This window comes from Callithrix jacchus, chromosome 5 (assembly GCF_049354715.1).
Source record: "Callithrix jacchus isolate 240 chromosome 5, calJac240_pri, whole genome shotgun sequence".
NCBI lineage: Eukaryota > Metazoa > Chordata > Mammalia > Primates > Cebidae > Callithrix > Callithrix jacchus.
The window spans coordinates 150,713,837-150,739,600 of NC_133506.1; the positions used below are offsets into that span (position 1 = coordinate 150,713,837).

Consider the following 25,764-nt stretch of genomic DNA (forward strand, 5'->3'; position numbering starts at 1 on the left):
TTCTTCTTCTTTGGTGTTGAAGGCAGATGCTTTATTTCATTAGTTTTCCTAATATTAATGTACTTTTATCTTCCTAAAGTCTTCTTGATCATGGTAAATTATTATTTTAATATATTCTCTAATTTTATTTTCTAGTCATATTTATTTTGAATAAATATTTTGAATTTTAGCTGTAGATAGGTGGGTTTTAAGTTTAGAGAAGCTAAGCCTCAGGACGCTAGGTTTTTCTTTTCAGCTGTCAAGGCTGTAACTTGGGTATTAAAAGCTGATGAATAACATAAAGCAGCAGCATTTTCTGTAGGTGCACTTGGAGTAAAGATAACTTAATGAATATAATTGCACTCAAATAGCTAATTATCACTAATTACTGGTGATTAAAAGAATAAAACGAATTTTGTATATATCAATTAATAAATAAGCTTGACATACACTTTTCTTTTTATCATAATAAAGGTTGACATACTTTTGGAAAATTATCTGTTGTTTATTTTTTTTCCCTGTTCTTAGAATTTAAAGGGAATCATCTGTCCCTTGAAAACTTAAAGACCATGAACTCCTCTGAGCTCAGGGCCTTTTGCTTGTGCTTTCTTTGATAATTTTCTCAATCCCTTCGTATTTATTGGTCTATCCAGGTTTTCTACTTAAATCCATTTTTACAGTTTATTATGTTACAGAAAATGTTAACCAAATCACCACTGAGATTATTATCCTATATATTTGCTTTTGGTATTATTTTTCTTACAGTTTTCAAAAATCTGGCTGAAATAAGATACGAAAGTGGTGAAGAAGCTAAATCCATCAGCAGAATTAAATATCCAATGGGAGAAATTGCTCTTTCTTGATGCTATTTCATCTGTGGTAGGAACCAGCTTTGGGGAATGACTTTAGCTGTTTTACCTGAGTGGAGATGTAGCCAACATGCAGCCGAAAGACTCAGAAGGAGTTGGATCAGTGGAATCTAAGGAAAGCTGGGAAGCTACATGAGGAAGGAAGCATATTCACGCATCTTGCTTGACACTCCCCCGAAGAAATAATGTTTTGTTATTAACAGTTGAATTAACTTATCTGGGAACATTAGGCCACTGAGACACTAATTGCATAATGGCTCCCACATTTACCAGCCCAAAGTATCAAAGTAAGAGGAAAATATAACATGATGAGGAAAATACGAATGATTTTGGTTGCATGCCTTTATAGGAACCTGCTTGCCCTCATTCCGGTCCTGTTCACATTCCACGCATGGCTCAATCTCTGCTACGGCTTCTGTCATGTTCGTTATTCTCACTAACGTCTCAGTTGACATGAAATAAAGGTTTCCTCTTCGCCTATGGAGTCTAAAGCTAATTTACTTTCTGAGTGGCTTAAACTAACTGAACCCTGCAGCTTGCTCAGCACTTGGAGCTATATTTGGAAAGGTTTTTGACAGTCAGTACAGTTTTCTTCTCTCACATCCTGAAAATTTTATCAAAAGAAAACATAAAATTTTTTAAACGTCGGTTTTCCCCCTGCACTGTTGTAACTAATCAGTACTTGGGGAGGCCTTTGCTCATCTGCTTTGGTTTCGTGTCACCACTGAAGTGAATTTATACGTGGACTACACACTCCAGAAATCCTTTAACCCTCTAGTGTCTTCTCAGTTACTTTCTGCAACAACTCATTCCCCGACCAAAGCAGAAAGGTCCAGGGAGACCGTCGCCTTCCCATTTGGCTCAGCTGACTGGTCAGCCACAGATGCTGGTGATTGATGCCTCTCTATTCCCCAGCTCTGCCAACATTTCCAAATCTGGACTTCTCTTTCTTCTTCTTCTTCTTTTTTTTTTTTTTGTACATCTTTGAAAGCTTCCTTGTTTCACTAAACTTGTCAGTAATATATCCTATTTTCTGCTCACAGCTGCAGTGGAAATGTAACACTATTCTTCCTCTTCACTAAGGATTTTCCTAAGGCCACGGTGATAGGGCTGTCCTATGCTCATGAGGCCCAGCACCACCAAACAGCTGTTGTTTTACTGTTCCAGATTAGCGAATGGTTAAAAAACCCAGGCAATGCAGAGGTCCTGTGAGCACTACAATAAATGCTAATTCAGTCTTAAGCCCTTCACCATCCCTTAAGAACTTTAAATGCTGACACCTGGGGTCAAGCGTTTGCCACACATTTTCTGAAGGATTTGGGGCCTGCTGCTGCTTCACTGCCCCTTACCAATCAGCTTGATTGGTGCTTTTCTGAGGACCTACCCTTTATTAAAGAGCCTTCCTCTGCAAACTATTTTAAATAGTTTCTGTCTGGAAATAACTTATCTCTTGCTTCATGTTCAAACCATCTGCTTAATTTGTAGACTATTAAGAGTACACATACTTTACTCTGTAATAAAAGAAATCCTTGGAACTGTGAGCCAAGATCGTGCCATTGCACCCCAGCCTGGGTGACGAAGTGAGACTCCATCTTAAAAAATATATAAAAAAGAGAAATCCTTGCAATCGAGCTTTTAAAATTGCTCTCCAGGTGACAGTGGGGCAAGGCAGGGGAGGAATGCGGTCTGTTCCCAAAGCAGGTAGCAAAGATTTTGACCCAAGTCCTGCCTGTACCATTTACCAGCCATGCGTCTTTGGGAAACTGACTTCTTCTCTTTGATCCTGAGTTTCTATTCCTGTTAAACCGTAAAAGGAAAGGGTGATAATAATACCTACCTCCTAGTGTTTTGTATGTTTTGTTTTTAATATAAAATAACACAATATACTCAAAAATATTTTATAAATGATAAAACATCAGAGGGCATTAGAAAGTATTTTGCAACTGCTCTTGTAGAAGACTATGGAAATGTACAGACCTTTGTTTATTTACCATATTTGGAGATTCTGCTCCTTGGAGAGAATTCTAGACATGCCTTACTCAGGGCTATCGGCTCCACTGATAGAACAGATCACCCAAGCTGATCTCTGTATTTAATATGCATGTACACTGTTGCCCATGGCTTGGGAAACTTAACCACAGACTCTCTGTTCATCATCTCTGGATTGGTTTTATTTTCTCATCTCTAAAATTTTGTTTGCTTTTGTGTTCATGTTTGTTATTGTTTGCTAGGCAGTATATTATTTTAATAAGATTTAAAAATCAGTTTCTAGCTCTATGTATTTCACTATTTTCAGTTTTCTAATTCCTTTCAACTTAGAATTTTAATTTCTCTTTTCTAGCTAGGTTTTGTTTTTACTTTTTTTCCCTAGTTACTTGAGTTGAATCTTTATTCTCTCACTTCCTGTCAAAAGACATATGGTCTTTCCCATGCTAACTAATAAATACTCTTAAAAACACAACTATACATAGTATCCTTGTACTTGCTAATCATTGCTTTTTCTTGATAGAGACATAACACATTACATATGTAATATCATCCCTGTTGTCTTGTGAATATTTCTTAAGATTCTGCAGCCTTTCTCAAGATAACTCCAGCCTGGCGACATGGTGAGACTCTGTCTTAAAAAAAGAAATTTAGAAGTCTTTAAAAAGTGAATTCCAAAATGATCTCTAGCAAGATCATTGCTTCAATAGGCTCCCTATGCAGTGCCTTTTTGGTTTAACAAAACAGGAAAATAAATGAATATCTTGATAAGCTGCATTTCTCACCTCATTCCTTTTTTCTGCATCAAGTTTAATCTTCACTGTTGAGTTTGCGTTCTTTAGCATATACGTGCTATTTAGAATGGCAAATATTGTTCAAAACATATACTGTCGTGAGAAGGGGGAGAAATGTGTTCCTACTGGTGATTAGTAGGAAAATACAATGGTATCTTGTTTTTGTTAGTGAATTTGGATAAACTTTCATTGATCTCTTACTTCGTTACCATCAGATGAGACTAATTCTTTGGAGTGGATTTGTGCCAACATTGCTTAGTTAAAAAGGTAAGAGATATGCCTCACTGAACTATCTGTAGCATCATCAGAAAGCTTTGCTCCTCCTCCTTGAAGGGGGCAAGACGTTTAATTTCTGTGTGTGCTGCTTTGCCCTCAGCATGTAATCTATTGACACCACTATGACATGCCTTTTATTTGCAGCACAGACAGGACTTGTGATGTTTTATGCTCCTGATTCCCTTTGCTAAGACAGCTTCCGGATGTTTAGTCACACATGCACGCACACACACACACACACACACACACACACACACACAGCAAATGTGATGGCAATCTGCCCTTGTTTACCCAACCTCCTGCCACATTAAACTCGACACAATTATTTGTGTTGAGGGTAATTTCTAAAATATTTTACAATGAGCTGCCTCCTTCTGACAGCTACTCCACAGCCTGAATCCAGAAAGTGTTACGGCACAGAGTTAAAAGGTGTTTGTCTTATAAAGGAAAGAGAGAACACGAAGGCAATGGACAACAGAGGAGGAAGTTGAGAGGTTTCTTATTTAAGAGGCTATTTTGCTCTACCAGATAGTGCGGCCGGCCACAGGCTGCAAAGCACAGGACCTCCCAGTGATTCTTTCTATGTCCGGTACATTCCAAGACAGCATCTGTATGTTCACATAGTTGTTATTTTTAGAACTCGGGACTACTGTAAACATTTTTTCTCCTCTGAGGCTGTACTTTGCATTTGCATCAAGGGTAGCTGAGGTGTCTTGAATTGCTCTCTGTCAACAGAGGAATTTAGGCAGCTGTAATTCCCCAGGAGCACTGTGTCCATGGTGTCCACTGAGGGCACAAACAGGCCCTCCAGATCCAAAATATTCCTCTCTCCGAATACACCTGGGAGGTTTGAACTGAATTAAGACTGTAAGGTATCTGAAAGGAATAAGAAATTCGCAAGCTAGAATATTAGCAGGAATTAATTTATCAATCACCTCTTGCTTCCAGGCAGAGGAAATGAGACCCAAAATAGAAACCTTCCCTGGACAGAAGAAGTGGGAGAGGTCTAGAGCTCTGAGCTCTGAGGCCCAGTCTGTGAGTTTTTTAACCATTCACTTATTAATTCCCTAATTCACTTATTAATCCATTGGTGTGCCAGCGCTGTGCCCATGAGAAATGGGCACCACAGGATTACTAAGTAAATAGTTAAACAATGTTGAGTAAATGCCATTGGGGCCACCCTGGTAGCCTTGAGTGATAAAGGCAGATGAGAGGGTTGGTAGGCATGGATTGAGAGGCAGGAGGATTTCCTGAATTTCTGTGCCTATCCCTAGGCAATGGACAACAGAGGAGGAAATAAGAGGTTTCTTATTTAAGAGGCTATTGCTCTGCCAGACAGTGTGGCCACTCTAGGCAGGCTCAGAGCAGGCACCTCTTAAAGTTTTTGGCTATTGAACTCCCAGCATGATTTCCTAGCAGCGCCTCTCCGTACTTTGCTCACTCACTTATCCATAGCCAGAAGCATCTGCTCTGGCATACCAGGAGTGGAGCTTCCTTCCTCTGGGTTTGTCTCAAGAATGGCCGAGTTGAAATAGATCTATCAGAAACACTTTCTAGAGGGCTCATCAGAGAAGGATGCTTATTCTCCCCTAACCTTCAGAAAGCAAAAGCACTTTGATTTCACCAGAATGAAAAATAAATTCTAATGAAATACTGGATACAAATGCAAAAATACCTATTGGCAAAATTCACTCCATGCTTTGAAATTAATTCCAAGGCACACTCACATTTATCTTCGATTTAGAAAGGAGAAAATTGCTTTCCTTTTGTTCTTTAAAATTTATGTAACTGTAACAGAGGGAAAATTAGAGTACATGAAGTATAGAAACTGAATCATAATCCAGTGCAGTGCATTTCTTTTTCCGGAAAGTCAAATGTCATTTGCATTTGAGCTGATGAGCCTTTTTTAGTAACCTTATGAAGACTTTTTCCCCTTTCTTCCTCTGATATTTAATCAGAGGATTTTTAATCTTCAAATTAAATTTTAATCTTCAAATTAAATTTTTGTAACTTAAATAACTCCAGTTATTTTCCTTTTATGCAGGCTCTGCTATTATAGTAATCAGGTTCTCTGAGACATAAGTAGGTCACATGACTATATTTCAAAATAGGATTTGGTGCTCACAAAGAATCATATGGAAATGACTGGGGAAACAAAATGAGGGTCTTTGATGATGGCAGTGAAAGCCTGAGATTGCTTAAAGTTGAATGTGAGCCACTGGGTTTAGAAATGGGGGAGGGACATCGCTGACTTTCCAGAAAGCAATGAAGGTGTTTCTTTATAAAGTCCTCTAGGCATTAAATGAGCTTTATTTCAACTTTTTTTTCTGATTGTAATTGGTATTTAAAATATACATTCATATATATACACACACACACACACACACACACATACACACACACAGAGGGATCAGCTCGCTATATAGTAGGGCTGTGAGAAGTAGGACTCAGTGAAGTTCAGTTTCTGTCCTACTAGAGTTTTATTTTAGTTCAGTTTTTCAAAACTTTTTTGTAGAGACAGGGTCTCACTATGTTACCCAGACTGGTTTGGTCAGGGAGAGAGGCTTTGTTAGGTAGCAAATAAGTATCACACTACAGGCCTGCTCTAACCAATCGGTTGTGATTGCCTGGGAACTCCTTGGAGGAATGTTGGTTTTTCAATCTGAGTTTGGAGTCTATTAGAGATGCCAACCCTGGTACAGCAGAGAGGGTGCAGCTTACACACCCATGTATACCAAACTGGGTCAGTGGGTGGACTTTTGCTTCTGAAGAACATGAAATCCCTCCATTCTGAAAGTTTCTGCTACTCAAAGATTAGTTCTTACCCAGTGGTTCTCAAAGTTGAGTGAGAATCAGAATCACCTGGAGGCTTGATGCAACACAGACAGCTGGACCCAACCCAGAGTTTCTGTTTCAAAAGGCTGTGCTCTGAAGTGTAGAATATTTCCATTTCATCAGATTTAATGAACAGTTACAACACAGAATCAAATATGATTTTTTCCCCCAATGATCACTACCAGCTGTTTTCTATCAAACACCTTCCCCACTGACAATGCTGCCTTAAGGGCATCTCTTCCCAGATTTGATGACTTGTCAGCTTCTCTTGATTGTTAAAAGATTCAAGAGGTCTGGAGGGTGGTGCCTTAGATTTTGCCTTTCTAACAAGCTCTAGGTGACCATGGCGCATGTCAGGGAACCACACCTGAGAACCACAGCTCCACAGACCCTTCCCCAGCTCTGCTCCCCTCTTTGAAGGTGCTGCTGGCTGTCAGTCCAAGGGCATCCTCATCACGACATGAAATACAACAATCTGGAAACCCAGTAATTTCCAGGTAAGAGAGTGCGAGGTGTTGGGTGGGGAGAGATTGACAAAAGCTGACTTTTACCAATAGATCGCCCATCCCCTTTACTGAATGAGATCAGTGGATGAGGTAGGAGTGTCTGGAAATCTCTTCAGAGCTAAGAGGGGCATTCACCAGTTCCTACTGAAGTGCATTTGAGAAGTGAGATCAACATTTAAAAATTAGGAAATAAATTAAATATGTTCCGGTTTGAAACAAATATTTTGGTCACCTGTTCCTCAGAGGCAGTCAGGCAACCCCATTGCCTTGCAGAACTGGCCTGGTTCTTGCCAGGACATTAGTTCTCTTGAAAAGGTGATGGTCTTACAGCTTAGCTCAGTGACTGCTCAAATGGGAATTTTCCTGACTTTCCTTCCCCTTGTGCCCCCTGAGCCTTTTGTATGCAAATTGTCAGCTATTTGTCACAGAAGTAACAGCGAGTCAAGTTCAAGCTGTTCAGTCAATCCCTCTGCCACATTCGTGGATATTTTAAGCTCATTTTGTTAAAACTTGCTACCTTTTCTATCTTATGGTAAATATTGAATTTAATGATTTTAGGTAAAAATGTTTGAATTGTTCCCATTATGTTTCATTACTAAAGATTAATACTCTTGTCCTAGAACAATTGCTACCATATTGATTTAGTAACTAGATTTGAGGAATGGATTTCACTTCATAAGATAAAGGTTTATTCATCCATCAAATGAATCTTTATTATGAGCCCACCATGTTCCAGGTGTAGGGATTTAATAGGGGAAAAAAGTCCCCTTGCTTACAAAGAATATAATGTCAGGCAGTGACAAATGCTGGAAAGAAAAGTTGAACGAGGTAAGGGAAGAGAAAGGCAGAGGAGGTGACATTTGAACAGAGACCCAACTGATGTGAATGGTCTGAGTGAAGAGCCCATGCAGAGAGAAGCCACTTTCTTTTTCTCTCCTTGCTCTAGGGTAGATATTATCTACTTTACTTTTTAACAGATGTTTTCTTTATTTATCCAGCATTTTGGGTATTTTGTATTGTGAGGACTATGAGCTGTCCATAATATGACTAGAATAGGAATTCTATCTTATTTAATCTTAACCACAGCATATTGGAATATATAACTTATCCCCATTTTATAGATGAGGAACCTGAGGCTTGGAAATTTTAAGCAGAAGCTTGCCTAAGATCAGCTAGCAAGGGGTGAAAGTGGATCTAAACCCAGATCTGACAGACTCAGAAGAGAGCACTCTCTTTATGAAACCGCACTGCCTCTTCTGTGTACCCACTAAGCTGAGCATCTTCACCGAGACATCTTCATGGAATCTTAGGGGAATCTATTCCACCTTGTACAACATCATGATCTAGGAGTGGAGAAGGATATAGTCTTAGAAAATGAAAAGCAAAGCCCCAGGGGGTCGTCCCTCTTTGATTTCCCCCTCTGAATAAAAACACTGTTGCACACTTGGAATAAGAAAACCAACTAACCCAACTGTGTACATGAAAGCTTCACTCTAGATCTCCGTTATGCTGGACATCTACATGCATTAAATTTACATAAGGATTTGACATTATGCAAAGTTTATGATTTTTAGTACATTGAAAAATTAGTCTAGCTAAACTGGCATTCTCTAAGGGATATAACTTTTCTGCCCTCCCTCCTCTGGCCCCTGAAATCTTGACTGCAATGGGGGAGTTGAGTCTACTCAGCCTAGATACGGATCCATAAACACGTGTTTGTTGTGGAGATTGACTGGATAGATGTGGGGAGAGAGGAACATCTTCATGGATTTCATAAAGACACCCCAAGGATTCACTGAGGCTGAATCAGTCACACTATGGAAGAGAACCATAGAGCGTTCACTCCGCAGTTAACCTATGTGTAGTGATGCTGAACCAAGTACAAACAATTGGCAGTAGAGCCACCGGGCAGCACGAAGTTGGCAGAATAAACTGGACTGGAGCCGAGGGACCTGGACTGGAATTTGACCTTCTCCTCTTCCTGGCTCTGTGACCCTCAGCACAGCTCTCAAGTGCTCAGAACCTCCAATTCTGTCTACAGTGGGGGTAATGTACCTCTCCTATGAGAGAATTGTGGAAAACCCTGGACTGGTGTCAGGATTGTGTGTCAGGCTCTCCCTTCCTAACAAACTCTCGTGTCATTGTATCTATAAAGAGGCTATGCTCCAAGTGTAGAATATTTCCATTGAAATGGGAAATATTTCATTTAATGAATATTCATAAAATGAATATTTTATTTAATGAACAGTTTCAACATAGAATCAAATATGAATGTTTTTTCCCCAGTCATCACTGCCGACTGTTTTCTGTCAAACACCTTCCCCACTGATAACATCTCTTCCCCAGATTCGATGACTTTGCAGCATCTCTTGGTTGGTAAAACAGATTCGTTCTAGTTTTCATGATTTAGTTCTGTTCAAATTGCATTCTTATGTTTTCAGGGGTGACTCACGGGCCTGCAACCCATTCATTCACTAAGGACCCTGTGCTTGGCCCTTCACCTGTTACTGTCTTGAAATGATTAACAATTTTAAGCAAGGGGACCAGCGTTTACATTTTGCACTGGACCCCAGAAGTTATGTTGTGAGTCAAGCTCTTCTTCTATCTCTAGTGTATAGTACACTTGGGACTCTGAGGGTCTTGGGACAGGGATAGGGCCAATGTATTAGTCTGTTCTTATGCTGCTAAGAACATACCCAAGACTGGGTAATTTCTAAAGGAAAGAGGTTTAATTGACTCACAGTTCCACATGGCTGGGGAGGCCTCACAATCATGGAGAAAGGCGAATGAAGAGCAAAGTCACGTCTTACGTGGCAGCAGGCAAGAGGACATGTGCAGGTGAATGCCTCTTTACAAAACCATCAGATCTTGTGAGACTTATCCACTATTATAAGAACAGCATGGGAAAAATTCACCCCCATGATTCAATTACCACCCACCAAGTCCCTCCCATGACCTGTGGGCATTTTTACAATTCAAGATGAGATTTGGGTGGAGACACAGAGTCAAACCATGTCAGCCACTGTGTGTCCTCTTCCACCCTCCTCCGTCTCTCTCCCTTCTTTGCCTTTATTCCTTTGGATTGGAGCAGAGAGGACAGTGTGAAAGGCATAGCCCCCTCTGTGTTGAAAATTAAACTAAACTGCCTCTGCCTTCTTGGTATGAGGTTAGAGGTGGCCCCCCAGACCTTGCTGGTGAGGTTGGCACAGTCCTAAGCTGTTCCAAAGGCTTACTCACCTTCTGGCCCCCTCAGCCCTTGCCTGGCTCTCTCCTGCCTCATGTCTCCAATGAGTGTGCTATGGCAACTCGTGGAGTCTGATTGCTTGTGTGCACCTTCTCTGAACTAGACCCTGCAGAGTTCCATGCCTTCCTTCTTAATGAGCAGGCTCTCATCTGTAGTCCTTGCACTAGTTAGGAGCCCACAACCACAGGTGACATTGGTGAGTGACTGAGAGACCACATAGTGTGGCTAGAAAAGGAATTCTGTCTTATCTATCAAGCCAGCTAATGGAGACTACAAGTGAGTACTCAGTGGCTTTCTTCTGCCTTCTCCTGCCTGCCTCCCTTTGCCCCCTGCCTTTGAGGGATTATCCCTCGTGGACAAATGGACTCAGATGTCCTCAGAGGCAGCAGGAGCAGCCAAGCCTATGCTCAGTGGCCTCGTCTTTGTGCTCCCAGTGCTAAAGGTTGTTGTTAATTAAATTGGGTTTATTTGCCTGATAAATTTTGGTTGTTTAAATAAAAGACCCAAACCGAACCCAAAATGCAAATTGTTTTGGAGCACTTTGCTTCCATTCATTCACGTCACTTAGACAATGCAACTGTGGCTATCTATGAGAACGTTATATGTCATTGTGTTAGAGGTATTTATACCTGGGATTTTTATATATTGAATACCAAGTCTCTCTCTTTAGATTGCTGGTGAAACATTACATCAAGATTAGCTAAAAAAAAAAAAAAACCAAAAACCAAAAAACAGTCTTGTTCTACTTTTGCACTGTTGGTGGGAATGTAAATTAGTTCAACCGTTGTGGAAGACAGTGTGGCAATTCCTCAAGGATCTAGAATCAGAAATACCATTTGACCCAGCAATCCCATTACTGGGTATATACCCAAAAGATTATAAATAATTCTACTATAAAGACACACCCACACATATGTTTATTGCAGCCCTATTTACAATTTCAAAGACTTGGAACCAACCCAAATGCCCATCAATGATGGACTGGATAGAGAAAATGTGGCACATATATACCATGGAATACTATCCAGCCATAAAAAAGGATGAGTTCACATCCTTTGCAGGGACATGGATGAAACTGGAAACCATCATTCTCAACAAACTAACACAGGGACAGAAAACCAGACACCTCATGTTTTTACTCATAAGTGGGAGTTGAACAATGAGAACACATGGGCACAGGGAGAACATCACACACTGGGGCCTGTCAGGGGCTAGGAGGCATGGGGAGGGAGAGCATTAGAACAAATACCTAATGCATGTGGGGCTTAAAACCTAGATGATCGGTTGATAGATGCAGCAAACCACCATGACACACATATACCTATATAACAAACCTGCATGTTCTGTACATGTACCCCAGAACTTAAAGTTTAAAAAAAAGCCATGAAAAAACCTGTCTTGTTCTGATTCAGAAGTTTGGTTTGGGCTTCTCTGCTTCTTGGTTATCCTGGTCCTACTGAGATTCCTTAGGCAGCCTCCTCCTCCTGTCCCCTAGTGTCTAGGCTTGTACTAAGGCCCTTGACATTATTTGAAGAAAAGCTTATGACTTTTAAAATACAGTTAGGCAAAGTTCACTTAACGTGCTATCTTTTTTTTTTTAATCCATGAAGTTTACTCTCTATGCTTGCTTGAAATAGACCATCAAAGATACTGTATGTTTCAAATAAGTCACCAGTTTCCAGTCTATAAGAAAAAGTGCAAATCAGTCATCAGTAATTAGTGTGCTAAGGCAACAGTCCCCAACCTTTCTGGCACCAAGGACTGGTTTCACAGAAGACAATTTTTCCAGACTAGTGGCTGGGTGGGGATGGTTTTAGGATGATTCAAGTGCATTATATTTATTTTATGCTTTAGTTCTATTATTATTACATTGTAATATATAATGAAATAAAATTCGTCATAATGTAGAATCAGTGGAAGCCCTGCGCTTGTTTTCCTGCAACTAGATGGCACAATCTGGGGGTGAGGGAAGACAGTGACAGATCATCAGGCATCAGATTCTCATAAGGAACACACAACCTAGATCCCTCATATGTACAGTTCAAAATAGGATTCATGCACTTATTGGAATCTAATGCTGCTGCTGATCTGAGAGGAGGCAGAGCTCAAGCAGCAATGTGAGCGATGGGGAGCAGCTGTAAATACAGACGAAGCTTCACTGTCTTGTGGCAACTCACCCCCTGCTGTGCAGCTCAGGCCACCGACCAACACTGGCTCTTCCCCAGATTCAATGATTTTTCAGCATCTCAGTATTCCTGATTATTTTTCACATCCATACCTCTTATGGGCCCTTCTTGTCCTGCACTGACCAACCTGGAGTGTGAACATCTGGTGTCAGGGCCTGGTTTTTTGTTTTTTTTTTTAATAAGATTCTTTTCTTATAGCCCCTTCTACTTCTTTCCCTCCCTGCCTTCCTTCCTTTCTTCTTTCTTTCCTTCTCTAATTCAAAAGGCTTTTGTTTGGTTGTTTTTGGTTTTGTTTTCACAGAAATCGACACTACAGATTAAATTATAGTCTTCTTTGTTCATCAAGTTTGTACCATTCTACTTTCTTTTCTTTTCTTTTTTTTTTTTTTTTTGAGACAGTCTCACTCTGTCACCAGGTGCCAGGCTGGAGTATAGTGGCACGATCTGGGTTCAATGCAACCTCTGCCTCCCGGGTTCAAGCAATTCTCCTGCCTCAGCCTCCCAAGTAGCTGGAACTACAGGCGCGTGCCACCACGCCCAGCTAATTTTTTGTATTTTTAAGTAGAGACGGGGTTTCACCATGTCGGCCTAGGTGTTCTCGATCTGTTGACCTCGTGATCCGCCTGCCTCAGCTTCCCAAAGTGCTGGGATTACAGGTGTGAGCCACCGTGCCCGGCCACCATTCTACTTTCTTTCCAGATAGCCAAACTCCACAGTGACTTTGGAACATATCTTCTAGTGATATGAGTGTGCATTCAAGCGTGATATTGTTTTGTGTCATTTTTAAATGGACATTGATATTGTCAGACTTTATTATTAGTCTGTCGTTTCCTTTTTTATTCACTATTTTATTTTTATTTATTTAATTTAATCTAATTTTTTATTCATTTCTGTGTTTTCCAAGTTTCTGTGTGGACAAATATATTTGTCAAGAACTGCACTGCTGTTTTGTGAGTTCTAATTGCCATATTTTTTGGTTGCCCATCTTTTTTCTGCCTTCTGGATTATTTCATCTTTATTCATTAGTGATTTGGAAAAATACATTTTATTTCTATTATATCGGTGGTTATTACTAAAATTAACACACATGTTTAAAAAAAAAAAACCTAAGCCAGAATCTTAATCCCCCTCCTGAACCTTAGAATATTTGTTCTCCAAGATCCCCCTCTCCATCTTTCAGGTGATTATTGTCTAGTATTTCACAATTCTAAAGCAGTTATCGCAGAGAATTATTAGTATTTATAGTCAATATTTACTTTGAACTTTTAATAAGTTTATAAATTTTTGGCTAAATATTTTTTCTTTACATCTTTTTCAATATTTTTCACCTCCATATTTAGGAAACATTTTCAGTAAATATCTATGAGTAGTAAACTCTTTCAATATTTTAATGTCTCAGAATATCTTTACCTTGTTTTTGTTGCCGGAGTACTATTCAGTTGCTCATGCAATTTTAGATTGACTTTTTTCCTCAGCATTTGAAAATGTTATTTTATCATTCTGATAACTGCTACTGTTTTTGGATATCTGCTGATCGAAATTGTAATTGTGATTTCATGGAGAGAGATCTCTGTTTTGCTCTGTGGCCGTATCTTAGATTTTGTCTTTGTCTCGTTGTATAGTCTCACTCCTAAGTTCAACCTGCTTAATGTGCTTTTACAAGACTCCTGTCTTTTTTTAAATCTGGAAAAAATTTAGCAATTTTCTCTTCAGATGCTGCTTTTCCCAATTCTCCGCATTCTCCCCTTGTGAAAATCTTACGGGATATATGTCGGATCTTTTCATTTTTGTCCTCTGTGTCTCTTCACTTTCCTTTCTTTTCTCCTCCGAGCTCCAGTCTGGTTGTTGCACTTACCCACTTGCATTAGACTACTGGGATTTTCATAACAAAATACCACCACAGACTGGGTGGTTTAAACAAAAGAAATTTAGTTCTCAAAGTTCTGGAAGCTCAAAGTCCAGAATCAAGGTGTGCGCTTGTTCTGTTGTGGTACTGCCTTCACAAAATTATGATGGTAAGAGAAATTTGATATCGTTGACTCCATCTTGTTTCTGACCTCCAAGCTCTCCTTAATCATTCCTGAACTTAGGCCGAGCTGCCTCTGGAAAAAAGTAGTTTATAGTTGAACCCTAAAAGAAAGAGAATAGCCCTTCCTAAAACTAAAGTAGTTTTGTAAAACTAGTGAAAACCCACAAAGTTAGGGTTATGAGAGGGGCCTGAATTCTGCTAAGATGTAGGCATAGTTAAACAATAACCAGCCGTTGTTCCAGAAGCCACGAGATTTGTGACTTCCCTGAGTACGCCTGTAGATAACATCATTATTGTAGAACCTAAAATTGGCCTTTTGAGATTTTTTTTTTTTCAGACTTTTGCTTTTCTGACGACTGATGGCTCCACCTGGACTCATGACTCAGCTGATCCTTTGGCCCCCATTCAGAGGCAGACTCAGAGGGGAGGACTGTTTGCCACACCCCTGTGGTTTCAGCCCCAGCCAATTAACAGTTCCTAATCCCCTGTCCACCAACTGTCCTCGAAAAATCCTAATCTCCGAGTATTTGGAGAGACCGATTCGAATAATAACTCCATCTCCATTAGTTGCATGGGATGGCCAGCCTCGTATCAGCCACTTCTTTACTGCCCTACCATGGTCTCAGCGAACTGCTTTTGTCTGTGCAGTGGGCAGGAAGCATCTATCAGTGGGCAGGAAGCATCTATCAGTGGGCAGGAAGCATCTATCAGGTGATCATAGCTTTTCATAAGGCCTCTCTCCCTGGTGTGCAGATGGCCGCCTTTTTGTTGTGTCCTCTGTGTGTATGGACACGTGGTCTTTCCTCTGTGTGCACACATCCCTGGTGTCTCTTTGTGCGTCTACGTTTTCTTTTCTTTTAAGGGCACCAGTTACACTTTACAAGGGCCCATACTTCTTTAAGGACCTGTCTCCAAATACAGTCACATTCTAAAGTCCTGGGGTTTAGGGCTTCAATTCACCCCGTAACAACCTATTAATTCACTACTTCTTACTGTCTCTAAATCTATTTTTTTATTCTTTGCGTTATTAAATTTCAGCAGCCATAGATTCAGTTTCAATAATATCTTTTCGTTCTTTCAAAGATTTGTTCTTTTCCCCCCAACATCTTCAATATCTTCTTGCATTTCTTTCTTTCTTTAAATGTTTTAGACATACATATTTTAAAATCTCTTTGAGGTGGTCTTGTCTTCAGTTCCTGGGAAGGCACAACTTCCAATGATGTCTCTTCTCTTGACTCTCTTATTTTGTTTTCTCATGTCACTATCATAATTTTCTTTTCTTTTTTTGGGGGGGATGGAGTTTCACTTTTGTTGCCCAGGCTGGAGTGCAACGGCATGATCTTGGCTCACCTCCACCTCCCAAGTTCAAGCAGTTCTCCTGCCTCAGTCTCCAGCATCGCTGGGATTACAGGTGTTAGTCGCCATTCCCGGCTAATTTTTGTATTTTTTGTAGAAACAGGGTTTCACCATGTTGGTCTGGCTGGTCTCGAGCTCCTGACCTCAGGTGATCTGCCTGCTTCAGCCTCCCAAAGTGCTAGGATTACAGGAATGAGCCACCACGCCCAGCCTACAATTTTTATTGCTATTATTGTTTTACTATGAGCTCCTCATCCTTGGGTTGTCTTCTGTGGGGATCTCCTGGGTGCTGGTTGTGACTTTAATCTTACAGAGTAGTTTTATGCTTGCCCATGTTGGGAGCACACTAGGTTTCCACAGTGCTAGACCACTGTTCTATTACATTCTTAACTTGGTGTTCCTCCACCATGCTAATATCATGAGTTCAGACTTCACATATGTGCATGGTGCAAGAGGAGGGCTCAGATTTCTCACGATTGGCTCTTTTCCCCCATATTCCTTAGGGGAAAACAACTGGAGTTTCCCTTTGTGACTTGTCTCCAGACACCCGTGCTAGAATCAGAACTCCCTCCCCATCAGCCTTCCTTCCCTATGTGTCCTTACGTGTCCCTTTGTGTCAGGTCCAATAGAAGGATAGCTCCTTGGCTTCAGCATTCACTCATTGTCGTGACTTGGAGTTTTCTCTTCATTTTGTGGTTTTGAGTTAAACTATATGTTAAACACTTCTTTGTTATAGTCAGCATGTCTATGTTTTAGAGGTTAAAGAGGCTTTTGTTTCCCTGCTAATGCTCAGTCAATTTTATTGACCCCGAAGACCTGAAGTACTGGATCATTGTCAATGTCATCTGTAATGATGTTTGCTTCATTTAATATAAAATGCAAAAGTTCTGCTGCTGGCTATAGACGAGCTACATAAGACTATTCCTTCTATTTAATCAGCTCTGCTGCTGTTTCTCCTGTGTTTTGTATCTATGTTCACCCCAGATGGAGAGCCTTCCTCTTTATGTTTCTTTTGGTGGGAGAATGATTTTCCTTTTTAATCTATGCTCGGATGGATCCACCACTGGGCCAAAGCACAAATATGGGCTATTTTCTCTATTCATCTTCGTTATGGCAGAAATTCAAAATTTTTAACCCATCATAGTTTCACATCCAGTGTTGGGTGGATCATACTTTTACCCACATTATCTCATTTGACCCTCTTAAAATCCAGGGCAGCTATTATTATCTTAATTTTATAGCTAGGGAAATTGGTGTGCAGGGGATAATTATTTATCCAAAGTTAGTAACTAATGAAACTGATGATGACGCCCTTTCCTCCATGGAGGAGGAGCTTCACAAGGAAACGTGGCCCAAATGGAGTGTACTGGCTCATTTACTCCTCTGTGTGACATGAGCAGAATCTTAGGGCTCCTCTCAGCCTAAGAACCTGTATTTATAAAATCACCAAGAAAACCTCTGCAGGACCATGCCCTTTATTGTACATATTTAAAACAACACCAAAATTCCTTGGAGGCAATTATGATAATAGATACAAGAATAATTCTGAGAAATGCATTCATTTGCTTTCTGAAAAGCTGTGTGTTGCAATTTTAAACTTCTTGAAATTATTGTCTGAAATTTCTGGGACATAATTTTTGGCACCAATTGCTACAGAATTAGAGCAAATGGCTTTGTAGACAATATATTTACATGATAATGTGTTAATTTGATAATTTTATATCATGGAATATTGCTTATTTTCATCTTCAGAAATGCAATTCATATACTGGTGGAAAATTCAGAAGATTGCTTTGGCCCAGGTCTTCATAATAGAAGTTTTGTGATGCCTTAAAAAAATGTATTAATGTTCTGCCTCGAGGCCCTCAGCTTCATCATTTCTGTCTCTTCTACTCCCGTAATAAGTAATGCCCTAACACCACCCCCATGTTTTGTGCTCTCTTGTTTTGTCCTGTGGAGTTAATAAAAAGTGATCTGTTGGCAGCTTTTGTGGGCAACTCCTCATGTCTTTTTGGGGTCCCCAGGTGCCTGATGAAGCCACCCTGTGTCTTTTGCTTCCTTACCTTCTACGTGGAAAAGGGAATTAAAAGTCTTTCCACCTGCCCTGCATTTGCCTTGTGGCTTCAAGAATATGAAAACTAATCAAAAGTGGAAATTGTAGCTTTTTATAACATCTCACAGCAGGGTCCTTTCCTTTAAAAAGATAGAAAAAAGAAAATGGAACAGAAGCACAAATTGACAGTTAAACCCATTGGGTCCAAAAACCTTCAAAGTTTTCTCTCTAGGGTCTTCTAAAAAGTAAAAGCCTGTGCTCTCGAGGTTTTTACCTCTGGGACTTAATGTGCAAAGATGCTTTTGACATTTCAAAGGGGTTTGATGTTTCACAGTTATGGGCAGATCTCCTCAAAGTTGCATTTTGCCTGATACGCTGTTCAATGTTGTTCTTTCACATGGGCGATTTCAGCGAGAGCTATGTTCTAACGTCTCTTAGATCTTGAAAATTACTCGTCCTGCTATTCCAGGAAATGTAATCTTACAAAGCTGAAAACTTCACCTAAACACCACAGACTGGGTGAAGAAAGGAAATAGATGATGATTTTTAATTACTGCCTTGAGGCAGGTGCCCAGAAACATCTCCCCACTCACTGTCTTTTGCAAATGGTTTTTAGGGTGGAAGGAGAGCTATACATATTTTGGTTAGCAAGAATACATTTTGTGTGTGTGTGTGTGTGTGTGTGTGTGTGTGTGTGTGTGTGTGTTGCTATATTTCCTGATTCCTTCTGTGAGCTTCAATTTCATTTTGTCAGTTCCAGGATATCTGTTCTCAAGAAAGGAAATTTGAGATGCCTGAATTCTGCTGTGTTTATTGCCGTTAATCTTTAGTGCCTCTCCCCTCTAAGTATTTACTGAAAACATTGTGTAACTTATTTGTAAGAATGTCAATACCTGTATAACATTGCTCAGAGAATTTCTAAAAATCTACCAGAGAAAACATTTGACACACAAAAAATATATTAAGTCTCATTGACAGACACACAAACACATCCCTTGAAAGAAACTGAGAAAACCACTGAAAAAGAAATAAGATTTTGGACTTTGCCAGAGACAAACTGAATCGGAGAGATTAATTTTAAAAGCATTTTATGGTTTTCACACAGCTTAGCATGGAAGAATGACCAGGTCAAAAATGGTCTTCATTTTTAGTAAATGAGGCAGGATGCCCTGAAGCGGTGGCTTGCTCTGATTCTCTACTTGTCTTTCTAAACATTGGTTTTATGGATTCTTATTGCCCATCCTGCTGACAGCACAGCACACAGGGCAGAATTCAATCTCAGTGTGGATGTGTCCAGCTTCAGATCAGTGAATCAGGGGCAAGGCCTCATCCTGAGTTTACAATCTTTAAATCATGGATTCCCTGATCTATAGCCAGGGAGCTCAGTTTTGCTATTTGAGGATATAGGCTATTGATTTGTGAAGCAATAGCTTAACAATTAATCAAGAAATGATTATTCATGGAGCATCTTTAATTCGTTGTATACTCCCTGGGACTGATTGGGAGTACCCTTTATCTGTCCTTGCATAGCTGATGCTAATCTGGTTGGGGAGATGCATTGTTTAATATGTATTAGACACTAAGCAATGAGCAAGCTGTGCCAGTCAGTATTAACAATATAATTAATGTTGTCAATATGCAACTCTCTTTGGGGTTCACAGACCAGTAAGATCTATGAGGGCAGAAACTATGTAGGAAGGCTTCAATTAGAAAGGTGGTTAAATGAACCACAGGGAAAAGAAGATGCATTATTGGCTGACTTGGTGGTAGAACACAGAGTAGAATAGCCTACTGAGGGAAAATCATATCTGAATAGAGGTGTAGGGTCATCCTATACCTCCACCCTCATGTTCCTCTACACAAATCTCCACATATTCTAAGCTTCAGCCATTTTTGACTACCTATCATTATCTTTATTCATTTTTATTCACATTTTCATTCAATGAAATGAATATTTATAGAATGCCTGCCTAATGTTAATACTTTACCAGTCACTGAGGGCTCAAGGGTGAGTCAGCAGCCATGGTTGCATCCTGGTTATGAGCATGGATTTTGGAGTCAAATAGACTTGACTAAGGGCTGTTTCTGACAATTACCAGTTAAACAAATTATATAAATTCTCAAAGCATCAATTTCGTCATGAGCAAATAGGAATACCTCACAAGGTTGTTTATAATTAGAATTTTGCCTAGCCTTCATCCTTACCGGTTTTTTTCTATAGAATAATTCCTTCCTCTTCCCTGAAGTTTTGGGATGTTTTCCAGTGGAAACTTTATGTGTCCTCCAGAGGGCAGTCTCTTGCAGATACTCTCCCGGATTCTCAGGACTTTCCTGACTTCCGCCAATCCTGTAGACTGGTGTAGAGCTTTTCCTTCGATTCTGCGCATTATTACACATCTGCATATCCCCCCCCAACCCCACCACACGAACACTTTTTATTTTGGTTTTAAGTGAGCCAGCCTCAGATTCTATTGCCAATGAATACAGATGTTCTGAGAATTAAATGAAATCCAGCAAAGAAGGCATCTAGCATAATCAGAGCATGTAAGTGTTTAGTAATGTGAGCTACCATTATCGTTTTGTTATTTATTTATTTATTTATTTGGGACAGGATCTCACTCTATTGCCCAGGCTGGAGTGCAGTGGAGTGATCTCAGCTCACTACAACCTCTGCTGGCTCAAGTGATCCTCCCATCTCAGCCTCTTGAGTAGCTGGAACTACAGGTGGATACCACCATGCCCAGCTAATTAAAAAAGTGTTTTGCTTTTTTTTTTTTGTAGAGACTGGATCTTGCCATGTTGCCCAGGCTGGTCTCGACCTTCTGGGTTCAAGCAATTTGCCTGCCTTAGCTTCCCAAAGTACTGGGGTTACAGGGGTGAGCTACTGTGCCTGGCCCATCATTTTATTTATTAAGACGGTGATGACCTCTGCCCTTACTGTTCTTGGAGTCTAGTGTGTGATGTAGAAAGATAAATGGGGACACGGTGTGCTCAGTACTCATTGAGGGAAGTAGGGAGTGTTCCTTATGCTTGGAGGGAAGCAGACAGTACCCAGGTCAGGGGCAAAGAAATTCATCATGGAGAAGGGACTGCTATGTTGAAATACAAAGCATGAGCCCCAGACAGCCAGACCTGGAACTGGGGAGGGAAGCATAGTGGGATAGAGAGAGGGCAAGCAAAGTTATTCAAGGCAAGAGACCGAAATATGTAAAATCTGGAGAGAAAGAAAATAAAATGTCCTAATAGAACTGAAATAGGTTGTTTGAGAAAATGCTGGAAAAGTAACCAGCATCGGAACATGCAGTTCTTAGACCATGTTAAGAAGTTTTCACTCTATCCTAAGAGCAAAGAAGAATTCTTGAGGAATTTCAAGCATAGGAGGGATATGATCATGGTCCTATGCTTTAGAAATATCTCTCTGATGTGGAAGAAATGAAGTCTCATATTTTGCCCAATTAGAGCTGCCTAAACCAGCCATAATCTTTGTAATAGTGATATCCATATGCAGACAGAGACAGACTAAGTATCCAAAAATGCTTTAGCTAAACCAATAAGTCACTCAGCATTTATAGGTTGAAATTAATTATAGGAGAAATTGGTTCCTGTCTTTTTATAATTTAAGTGGAAAGATATAATCTTCTATAACAAATGTTATAGCCTAAGTGGTTATGCTATACTGAGTATATAGCATATACTCAGGCCTATAACTCAACAGTTACCTACATTAGAAAGTCTGTTTTTATCACCTTAAATACTAGTCAACATAGATGCTTTACCAAGTGATCACCAGGAGAAGATGCTGTACATTTGTAGTCTTTAGAACTCAGCCCCACTTGTCTGGCTGCCAACAGTGCTTCTAACTTACTGTGTTTTCATGGCCACGGGAATGTAAACATTCCATAACCTCTTCTTCCTTGTCATTCCTAGAAGAGCAATTTTAAGGCAGTATTAATAATGCTTCATGTACATGTACCTACAGGGTTGCTTTCCCTTTCTTTGCAAATCCTCCTGCCAAATACTGTCATAACTCACTGCTCCATAACCAAGATCAGTAAAGATTGAAAGAGGATCCTCCTTGATTCTACACTGGATATTCTGTAGAGAATCAACTGAAAACAAGATTGGAGATGGCAGTTATCTGAATATGAATAGTGGAAACGGGAATGTGCTAAGAAATATTTACATGATGGACTCGATGAAACTTGAGTAACCTATTGGAAAAAAGGCATTGGAGAAAAATTAGGAAAGAATGAGACCGGATAACACCTAGGTTTCTATCTTAGGTAACTGTGGAAAGTGGTGACATTACAAGAATCGGAGCACATATTAGGGGGTTAAGATGATGGAATTCTGTGTGGGCATGTGCATTTGAGGGCTTCTTAACTGTGTTGTGTGTCACGTATCCTAGTTTCTTTCTCCCGGATTCTCTCTCTGACTGATGAATGCAGGAGTGACCATATGGACCTTCCAGGAACAAAGCTTAAGAGCCAGATGTTTTCCCACACAGTCTTGGTCTCAGAAGAAAAACAACATAGAGTCTCAACTGATTTGAGATGAATATGTGGTATAAGCAAGAGATAAACCTATGTTTTACCATAAGCTGCTGGGATTTGGGATCATCTGTTTCCTCAGCTTAACTTAGCTTATATTTACTGTCGCAACATCTAAGCTATGTCTGTGGAAAAGGCACCAACTCTCAGAAGAGACATCAGGACTGAAGATACGGACTTGGAAAACTTCATTGTTTAGACGGTAGCCATATTCACTACAGAGGGTGCTATTTTCTGGAGAGATTACATATAGATTAATAGGAGAAGGGAGTCTGTATCAGTGAAGGTGAAACCAAACTAGAAATAAAGAAACCACCTTGGGTATTTTAAAAAAAGATAATTTAATACAAGGAATTTGTCGCATAAGTAATGGAAGAGCTGAAAAGCCAGACTATGACAGAGAGATACCATCTGGAGATTAGCACTAACAGCAGTTCACCACCACCCAGGGCCAGAAGGACAAAGAGAGGAGGGGTTATGACCAGAGCCCCGAGTTCAGGGTCTTTGGCAGAAGATGGGACCACAGCAGGCCTGCCAGTGAGAACTGGTGCCACAGAGTAACACAGCTACTGCTGGAGATGCCACAGGAGACAGACAGAGAGGGAGTTAGCCTCCCTGTGATACAGAGAATCACCTACATTTTAGACTTGATCTTCCTTGCTACAATTACATAGCAGTAATCTGATTCCACCTTGGAAACTGAGCTCATTCACCTGAGCCAGTAAAGTAACCTCCTCTCGGTCTACTGGTTCAAGAACATGAGGAGCTCAAATAACCAAGTGACACAGTCTCAGTTCCAGCTTACTGGGATCCTTGTGTCACTTGGTAGAAATACTCTTTCCTTGGCTGCACGGAGAGGAAGCAAAAATTCTACAAGTGTGCTATGAGGTACAAAGAGCACCCATGCCCAGTTCCATGACATGGACCCAGAAGGCATGCATTGTTGCTATGGGAGAAATAGCATCATATGTTGGTGACTTGTTCAGAGCATACACTGAGGCCGTGTGGATCTGAGTTGACATCAATCTTTAGGGACATAAAAATGTCACAGTGGCGTTTAAGTAACAGAAACAGGGAGCAGTTCTGATACTTACTAACTCAGGCGCTTTACTTAACTCTTCTGAAACTTACTTTACTTTTGCTTTAAATGAAAGAGTTAAAAATGCCAACAGGATATTACTTGGGTCAATACATGATTGCTGGAAACACCCAGGAAAATGACAAATCATGAGGTGGAGAGAAAGACTTTATCAACAACAGCAGGTGGAGAAAAGTTTATTCAAAGAACTTGAGCCTCAGAGGTGCAGGAACTTTACCTCTGTGACTTTGTTAATGTCACTTTATTTTCTCTGCTGGATGACTTAGCTGTCATGTAGAATCCTTCTCATCTTTAAGAGATCAGCTCAAATGCCATTTCCTGCATGAAGATTTGCTCAATGGGAATTACCATCAACATCTGCTCAAACAATATTTACTGAGGTCTTGCTATGAGTAGGGTGCTATGCTAAAATATAATGAGGTCAAGCTGTCAAGTCAAGTGAAACAAACCAGTCTGAAAAGGCTGCATACTATGTGATTCCAACTATATGACATTCTGGAAAAGACAGAAGTATAGAGACTAAAAATACTGATGGTTTCCAAGGATTTGGGAAAAGAGAGGCAGGATTGAACTGGTAAAACACAGAGTACATTTGTGGCAGTGACACGATTCTATATGATACTACTGTTGGGGTCCGGCATGTCTGCCAGGGGACTACCGACCTGCAGGAGTCCCTGAGACCACCAACATAGATGTCTCGCTCAACCTGAGGGAGAGAGTGCGCGGAAGTGAAAGAAAATAGAAAAGCCGAGTCTGGAGGGCTGGCTTAGGCTATGTCCAACCAGCCATTTTATTTTTGCAATATGTTTCCTTATATACTTTTCTGAAGTCAAAGTTGTTTACACCAGATCAAGTACTTAAGTTACAGTAAGCAAGTTACGCCCACTAAGTTACGCCCAGTAAGTTAATCCCATTAAGTAGGTTACACCCAATAAGTAAGTTACTTTCAGTAATTAGCTTACCCCCAATGGATCAATGTAAGTAAGTTACAGTCATGCGCAGTAAGCGATGAGAAGTAAGTTACAGTTACACCCAGTAAGTTATGGTAAGTACGTTACCAAGTGTAAATACTTAAGTTAATATTTTACAATGAAGGTAACAAGGGTCCAAAATGAGCACAATCAAGCAATAAACCATAAGAAGCCGAAAGTGGACACATTGACTCCCAAGTCCTCATATTCATAAAGTAATGTCTGTTAACTATTTAGAATATCATAGTCCCTCTCTCAGTTCCTGCTTTCCCTCAGCTCGACTCCCCCAACCGGGGATCTGTGTCCTGGCTCAAGCTCACCATATGGCGAGGCCCATTTCCCAGGGGCCTCACACGGGAGCGGTCCCCACAGATTCCCTCATACTATAATGGGGGATATCTGACATTATACATTTATCAAAACCCATAGAACTGCACAACCCAAAGAGTGAACCCCCATAATCGACTGGCCTTAGTTAATAATTATCAGTATTGATTCATCAATTGTAACAAATCTACCACACTATTGCAAGATAGAAGAAAAGGAGAAAGTGTTGGGTTGAGGGAAAGGAGTATATGGCAGCTGTCTGTACTTCCCAGTAAATTTTCTTGTAAACTTGAAACTGCTCTGAAAAAATCAGGTCCATCAATTTAAAAACTATGTAATGGAGTCTTCTATCTATTGCTTTAAAATTGAAAATTTTTCTGGGCAAGAAGATGTCCACAAAATAATTTCCATGAAAGTGTATGCTATATGAGCATGAGGGCATAGATGGTAATGATCATAATGTTCAGATAAGTATTCTCTAAGGACTGAGGCAAGGCACTGATGGGAGGGGAGAGCTTGGGTAAGAAGAAAAGAATTGCAAGGGCATTCCAAACCAGGCAGGCCATCTGATTAAAACTGGAAGAAATGGTAATAGTCATGCTTTGCTCAGGGATACATTCTGAGAAATGAGTCGTTAGTAGATTTCATCATGTGAACATCACTGAGTGTCCTCACACAAGCCTAGATGGAATACCCTACTATAC

General features: G+C 40.2%; 1 long non-coding RNA gene across 15 annotated transcripts in view; it reads left to right on the forward strand.

Moving 5' to 3' along the window:
- LOC128932224 (uncharacterized) overlaps positions 1–25,764 on the forward strand; it is a 161,626-nt gene that overhangs the window by 76,746 nt on the left and 59,116 nt on the right. For 7 of the 15 annotated variants that reach the window (XR_013536199.1, XR_013536198.1, XR_013536195.1 and 4 more), the window contains one exon: positions 745–1,326. The exons of 1 other annotated variant lie outside the window; for it this stretch is intronic. This is a non-coding gene — a long non-coding RNA (uncharacterized LOC128932224). Of the gene's footprint in view, positions 1–744; positions 13,447–25,764 lie in introns of those variants that run through there. 7 more of the 15 variants (XR_013536191.1, XR_013536193.1, XR_013536192.1 and 4 more) reach the window with 6 other exon arrangements.